We start from the raw sequence: 7793 nt of genomic DNA, 5'->3' as shown, positions 1-7793 counted from the left end.
GCAGCAAAGGCTCAATGGGGAAAGACCACAGTGTAAGGTCCCCCCACCAAGCTGAACTGAGGGGCTGGATCCATGGGAAACCCCTCGAACTGTATCGTTAATATTCTCAATTGCTGTAAATGTAAAACTGTAATTGACATGACAATTGTGAAACGGAAGGGTTGGGAAGAAACTCATGACAGTATTGAAGGAAACTGATCTCCCTTGCAATGTTTGTATTTTTTGGTGCTGTTTGGAAACTGTTTGGCAATGTAATTTTTACAGATTTTTATGAATAAAGTATATTTTGGAAATAAAAAAAAATCTGCTGGTGTCCCCGTCTCACAGCAGCTACTGCCCCCGCTCACCATCTCCATCTGCTGGTGTCCCTGTCTCACAGCAGTTACTGCCTCTCGCACCACCTCCATCTGCTGGTGTCCCTGTCTCACTGCAGTTACTGCCCCCGCTCACCATCTCCATCTGCTGGTGTCTCTGCCTCACTACAGCTACTGGTCCTCTCACTATCTCCATCTGCTGGCGTCCCTCTCTCACTGCAGTTACTGCCCCGTCTCACAATCTCCATCTGCTGGTATCCCTGTCTCACAGCAGTCACTGCTCCTCTCACCATCGCCATCTGCTGGTGTCGCTGTCTGACTGCAATTATTTGAAGTCCTCACAGCTGTCCAATGGACAAAACAGGCTCTTCAGCAGTAGGACAGTCAGTAGTCTAGTTCCAGTTGAAGTGATGCTCTTCTTCTCCCAGCGGCGAATTCAGCAATTACGTTTCAGTCGTTAAAGTAATTGATTATTTTCTTTTAAGAAATTTTAACCTAGCTTGACATCAGAATTCAGAGAGTATAATAAATAGGGTTTAAATAAACTGAGGGAGAACTCTCTTTCCTTCAGTACATGCTGGCAGAACAGATATCTGTGTGTCTGTTAACTGTGTCTGACAAAAGCCAGTTTTTTTAGTTAATTTTTCAAAAGGCAATCAGCAATCATTGTATCTTTGTCCTTGTTCTCCAAATGGCTGTTTCTGGGTAACCAGGATGCTTTCTTTGAATCTGGTTGGTTCCCTCTCCGTGTGGTTGCTTCCAACGGCAACTAAAATGCATCTTCTTTGCAATTTCTGAGGCTTGTTTGTTCTTAAAGCAGGAATGATCCTTTTACAGCCTTAAAAGCACGCCGAATACTTCCCAGAAAAGACAAAAAAAAAATTGCAGGATCATAACAATGTAAAGAGGTGGAGATGAGAAAAAAGGTAAAAATAAAAATTAAATATGGCTTAATTAGCTTCTTTATAATTCATTAAACAAACCCCAGTCAAAGGAAAGTAAAGAGAGGTTGAATCTTTTGTTCATTTATAAGGCGTAACTTTTTTCATTATTAGAAGGATGTAAATTAGTAACATAAGTGGATGGTGAGTAGAGGTATTAATTAGAATAATTAAGAAGATAATTAATTAAGTAAAACACAATCGGAATGGCAGGGCTGGGGATATGTTGCAGCTCCAGTATGTGGGAGCTGCTGGACACGAGTGTGATCCGCCGCAACCACAGCTGCAGTAAGTGTCTGCTGCTCGAGGAACTTCACCTCAGATTTGACGAGCTGGAGGCCAAGTGACAACACTGTGATGCATCAGGAAGGGGAAAAGTTACTTGGACACTTTGTTCAAGAAGGCTGTCACACCACTTAGGCTAGGGTTTGGTGATTTGGTCAGTGGTCAGGAACAGGAGGGTGTGACTGCGAGTGGGGCAGGTAAGGGGATTGAGAAATTACATGTGGAGGAGCCTCAGCACATGCAATTGTTCAACAAGTTAGAGGTTCTTGCACCTTGTATGGAAGAGAGTGGGGACAGGAGGGGGGATGAGAAAACTGACATTAGCACCATGGTGCAGGAGACCATTCAAGTGGGAGGAGTAAATAGGAATGCAGTGGTTGTAGGGGACAGTAGAGTCAGTGGGATCGACACTGTTCGCTGCACTCAAGTGCAGCCAGAAGGCTGTGTTGCTGGAGTTCGGAACATTTGCTCAGGGTTGAAGAGGAACTTGTAGCCGAAGGGAGAGGGTCCAGTTGTTGTGGTCCACCAGGGTACCAACGATGTAGATAGGACTAAGATAGTGGTTCTGCTTTTGATTATGAGCAGCTAGGGGCTGAATTAAAAAGCAGAACCACAAAGGTTATCATCTCTAGATTACTATCAAAGGCACCTAAAAATTGGAATTGGATAAATAAGATGAGAGAGTTGAATGCGTGGCTCAAAACTTGGTGTTGGAGAAATGGGTTTCAATTCATGGGACACTGGCACAAGTACTGGGGAGAGACGGAGCTGTATCTTTGGAATGAGCTTCCCTTGTGCCATGCTGGGATCGGTGTCCTGGCGAGTATTATAAATAGGGCATGAGAGGGCTTTATATAGGGGGTGGGGCGGAGCGGGGTGGGGTGAAGAGAGATGTGTTAATGTAATATTCATGGGTGATTTTAATGTACATATAGATTGGACGAATCAGATTGGCAAATGTAGTCTGGAAGATAAGTTCAAAGAGTATATTTAGTACAATTTCTGAGAGCAGTAGGTTCTGGTGCCAATCAAGGAACTGGCCATTTTAGACCTGGTAATATGAAATGAGACGGGAGTATTGTCCTATCTGAAATTGCCCTCAGGTTCCGATCCACCTGCCAAAGTAGTTTAAACCATCCCCAACAGCACGATCAAACCTTCCTGCACGGATATTTGTCCCAGTCTAATTCAGGTGTAGACCATCTTGCTTGCACAGGTTCCACTTTCCCCAGAACCAGATCCAATGTCTCAGAAATCTGAAGCCCTCCCTCCTGCACCATCTCTCCAGCCACACATTCATCTGGTGTATTCTCCTATTTCTATACTCACTAGCATGTGGCCTTGTGAGCAATCCTTGATGCCCTTCTTGCTAATCTCTTTCCTAACTCCCAGTACTCAGCCTGCAGGATCTCATCCCTCTTTCTTCCTATATCATTGGTACCAAAGTGGAACACGGCCTCTGTCTGTGCACCCTTGCCCTCCAGAATGCCCTGTAGCCACTCAGTAATATCCATGACCCTTGCAGCAGGGAGGCAAAATACCATCCTGGAATCACGTCTGCACCCACAGAAACACCTATCTGTTCCACGAACTATAGAATCCTCTATCACTATTGCTCTCTTGTATGTTCTCATCGTTCCCTGCACAGCTGAGCTACCCATGATGCTCTGGTCATGACTCTCGCTGCACTCTCCAGAGGAACCCTCTCTTCAATCGGTACTCAGAACTGAATACTGGTTAGACAGTGGGATGTTCCCTGGGGTCTCCTGCCTTGATCTTCTTGTCTGTCTGACAGCACCCAGTCTGTCTAGCCCTGCCATCTATTATGGTCTGGGGTGAGTACCTCCTGAAATGCACTATCAACATCGTTCTGTGCCTCGCAGATGCACCACAGTGACTCCAGCCACTGCTAGAGTTCTGAAACTCAGAGTTCAAGCTTCTGCAGCCGGTGGCTCTTCCTGCTGATGTGTTTGTCAAGCACACTGTTAACAGAGGAACACAGTCACTGATAATGCACGTGTAGGGAACCATTAGTTACTAAGGAGCTTGCTCACAACCAGTGCATGTGCAGGAACAGCACTCGTACCAGAAGAGCACGATCACACCTGGTGTATGTGTCTGGACATTGCTAGCACCGGAAGTGCACGGTCAGATCTAGCGTAGTTGATGTTGCAGCACTAGTAACAGAGGAGCATGAACATTTCATGTGTAACTGTGCATTACTAGTGGTACCGGTTGGACTCGATCATCTCTTGTATATGTGCAGTTTACCACTCGTACCAGAGGACAATTGTCATCATTAGTGTAATTGTAGGGTACCACTAGTACTGAAGCAGTATATATGCCTCCACTGTATTCCATAGGAGAACTGTATTACCTAGCCCAAGGACAGGGCATTACCAGTACCAGAGGAACATTTTTACCTCGAGTGTAAATGTTGGGTTACCACTGGCACTGGAGGAAGAATGGTACCTCAAAAGTAAGTTTAGGTTAGCACTCGCATCGGGTTTGGAACAAGAACAAAGAACAAAGAACAGTTCAGCACAGGAACAGGCCATTCGGCCCCCCAAACATGCGCCGATCTTGATGCCTGCCTAAACCAACACCTTCTGCACTTCCGGGGCCCATATCCCTCTATTCCCATCCTATTCATGGATTTGTCAAGATGTCTCTTAAACGTCGCTATCGTACCTGCTTCCACCATCTCCCCTGGCAGCAAGTTCCAGGCACTCACCACCCTCTGTGTAAAAAACATGCCTCGCACATCCCCTCTAAACTTTGCCCCTTGCACCTTAAACCTATGTCCCCTGGTAACTGACTCTTCCACCCTGGGAAAAAGCTTCTGACTATCCACTCTGTCCATGCCGCTCATAACTTTGTAAACCTCTATCATGTCGCCCCTCCACATCCGTCGTTCCAGTGAAAACAATCCGAGTTTTTCCAACCTCTCCTCATAGCTAATGCCCTCCAGACAGGCACCATCCTGGTAAACCTCCTCTGTACCCTCTCCAAAGCCTCCACGTCCTTCTGGTAGGGTGGCGACCAGAATTGCACGCAATATTCTAAGCATGGCCTAACTGAGGTTCTGTACAGCTGCAACATAAATTGCCAATTTTTATACTCTATGCTCCGACCAATGAAGGCAAGCATGCCATATGCCTTCTTGACTACCTTATCCACCTGTGTTGCCACTTTCAGTGACCTGTGGACCTGTACGCCCAGATCTCTCTGCCTGTCAATACTCCTAAGGGTTCTACCATTTACTGTATACTTCCCACCTGCATTAGACCTTCCAAAATGCATTATCTCACATTTGTTCGGATTAAGCTCCATCTGCCATTTCTCCACCAAAGTCTCCAACCGATCTATATCCTGCTGTATCTTCTGACAATCCTCATCATTATCCGCAACTCCACCAACCTTTGTGTCGTCCGCAAAATTACTAATCAGACCAGCTACATTCTCCTCCAAATCATTTATATATACTACAAACAGCAAAGGTCCCAGCACTGATCCCTGTGGAACACCACTCGTCACATCCCTCCATTCAGAAAAACACCCATCCACTGATACCCTCTGTCTTCTATGACTGAGCCAGTTCTGTATCCATCTTGCCAGCTCACCTCTGATCCCGTGTGACTTCACCTTTTGTATCAGTCTGCCATGCGGGACCTTGTCAAAGGCTTTTCTAAAGTCCATATAGATAACATCCACCGCCCTTCCTTCATCAATCATCTTCGTCACTTCCTCAAAAAACTCAATCAAATTAGTAAGACACGACCTCCCCTTCACAAAACCATGCTGTCTCTCGCTAATAAGTTCGTTTGTTTCCAAATGGGAGTAAATCCTGCCCCGAATAATCCTCTCTAATAATTTCACTACCACTGACGTAAGGCTCATCGGCCTATAATTTCCTGGATTATCCTTGCCACCCTTCTTAAACAAAGGAACAACATTGGCTATTCTCCAGTCCTCTGGGACCTCACCTGTAGCCAATGAGGATGCAAAGATTTCTGTCAAGGCCCCAGCAATTTCCTCCCTTGCCTCCCTCAGTATTCTAGAGTAGATTACATCAGGCCCTGGGGACTTATCTACCTTAATGCTTTGCAAGACACCCAACACCTCCTCCTTTTTGATAATGAGATGACTGAGACTATCAGCACTCCCTTCCCTCGGCTCATCATCCACCAAGTCCTTCTCTTTGGTGAAAGTCCATCTTTAGTGTGAGATTAGGTCACCACTTGTACTGGAGGAACATGGTCTCCTCTAATTCATGTGTGGGTCTACTACTCATACTGGAGGAACACTTTTTGGTGTAAGTGTAGAGTGTCACTCGTACCAGAGATGCACGATCACCTCCAGTGCAATTGTGTTTGCTGCACTTGTACTGGAGTAGGACATACACCTTTCATTTGTGATGAGGACACAAAAAGACTGCAAGAGATATAGACAGGTTAAGTGAGTGGGCAAAGTGGTGGTAGATGGAGTATAATGTAGGGAAGTGTAAGGTTATTCACTTTGGCAGTAAGAAAACAAAGCTGATTTTTAAAATGTTGATAAATTTCTAAATGATGATGTTCAGACGGGGTTGGGTATGCTCGTACAAGGAACGCCGACAAAATAGCATGCAGGAAGAACAAGCAATTCGGAAGGCAAATGGGATGTTGGCCTTTACTGCAAGGAGATCGAGGTACTGTAATAAGGATGTCTTGTTACAATTGTACAGGGCTCTGGTGAGACCACACCGAGCGTACTTTGCATCGTTTCAGTCTCTATATCTAAGGGAAAATATAATTGCTATGGAACCAGTTCACCAGATTGGTTTCTGGGATGAGTGAGTTGTCCTATGATGAGAGGCTGAGTAAATCGGGTTTGTACTCTCTGGAGTTTAGAAGAATGAGAAGTGATCACATCGAAACAAATAAGAATCTGAAGGGGTTTGTTAGACTAAACGCTGTGAATTGTAATCGTGGGGAATCCAGAACATGTGGGGTCACAGTCTCAGGATAAGGGTTTAGGGTTAGGGTTAAGATTAGGACTGTGTTGAAGGGACATTTCTTCACTCAAATGGTTGTGAATCGTTGGAATTGTGTACTCCAGAGGAGTGTGGATGCGCCATCCTTGAAAAAAAATATGTTTAATGCTGAGATAGACACATTCATAGCCTTTCATGGAATAGAACTATAGGGAGTGGACATAAAAGTGGAGTTGAGGAAAAGGATCAGCAGTGATCGCATTGAGTTCACAGCTCCAGAGACCCGGGTTCGATTCTGGGTACTGCCTGTGCAGAGTTTGCAAGTTCTCCCTGTGTCTGCGTGGGTTTTCGCCGGGCGCTCCGGTTTCCTCCCACATCCAAAGACTTGCAGGTGATAGGTAAATTGGCCATTGTAAATTGCCCCTGGTGTAGGTAGGTGATAGGGAATATGGGATTACTGTAGGGTTAGTATAAATGGGTGGTTGTTGGTCGGCACAGACTCGGTGGGCCGAAGGGCCTGTTTCAGTGCTGTATCTCTAAATATGGCCTACTCCTGATCATATTTCTTATGTTCTTTAGTTCTTATGTAAGTGCAGGGAACCATTAGTAATGGAGGAGCACTGTTACCTCCATTGCAATTATAGGTAATCACATACCTTACATAAGTGCAGGGTTACCACCATTCACCACCTCTACAGTAAATAAAGGGAATCACGAGTATCAGACAATGGTTTTTATCTCCATTGTAAGTGTAGGGAACCACTAGTATTGGAGCAGGATGGTCACATTTCCTGTCAGTGTAGGTGCGAGTAGTTCAGAGGAAGATGGACAGGTTTACTGTAATCATAGGTGCTATTAGTATGAAAGGAACTTGGTCACCTCTAGAGTAAGTGATGTCACACCACTATTACAGGGACATCCTGCTCACCTCAAGCATAATCGAAGGGTACCACTAGTTCTGGAGGTCTATGGCCACCTCTAGTGTGAATGTGGTGTAACTCTAACAAGGATAAGCATGTAGACCTCTGTTTACATGTACTGGTCCTACTAGTCTCAGAAAACTATACTCCCCTGTATTGCTGCAGGACCATTTTTATCACAAATATTGCAGTAGTTCTTCTGCTGCCTAATCTGCAGGTGTTGAATCAATAGATTAGAGTGAAGGTCAGCGTCAGGACAATTCGTGCAAAGCGAGCTGCGTTGGCTGGTCCTGTGGGAATGGGATCCACAGTCATTCAATTTGTAAATAATGTTTTAATTCTGTGTTTTTAAAATTGC

This window comes from Heterodontus francisci, chromosome 28 (genome assembly GCF_036365525.1).
Source record: "Heterodontus francisci isolate sHetFra1 chromosome 28, sHetFra1.hap1, whole genome shotgun sequence".
NCBI lineage: Eukaryota > Metazoa > Chordata > Chondrichthyes > Heterodontiformes > Heterodontidae > Heterodontus > Heterodontus francisci.
Note: the sequence above shows the minus strand (reverse complement) of the source record.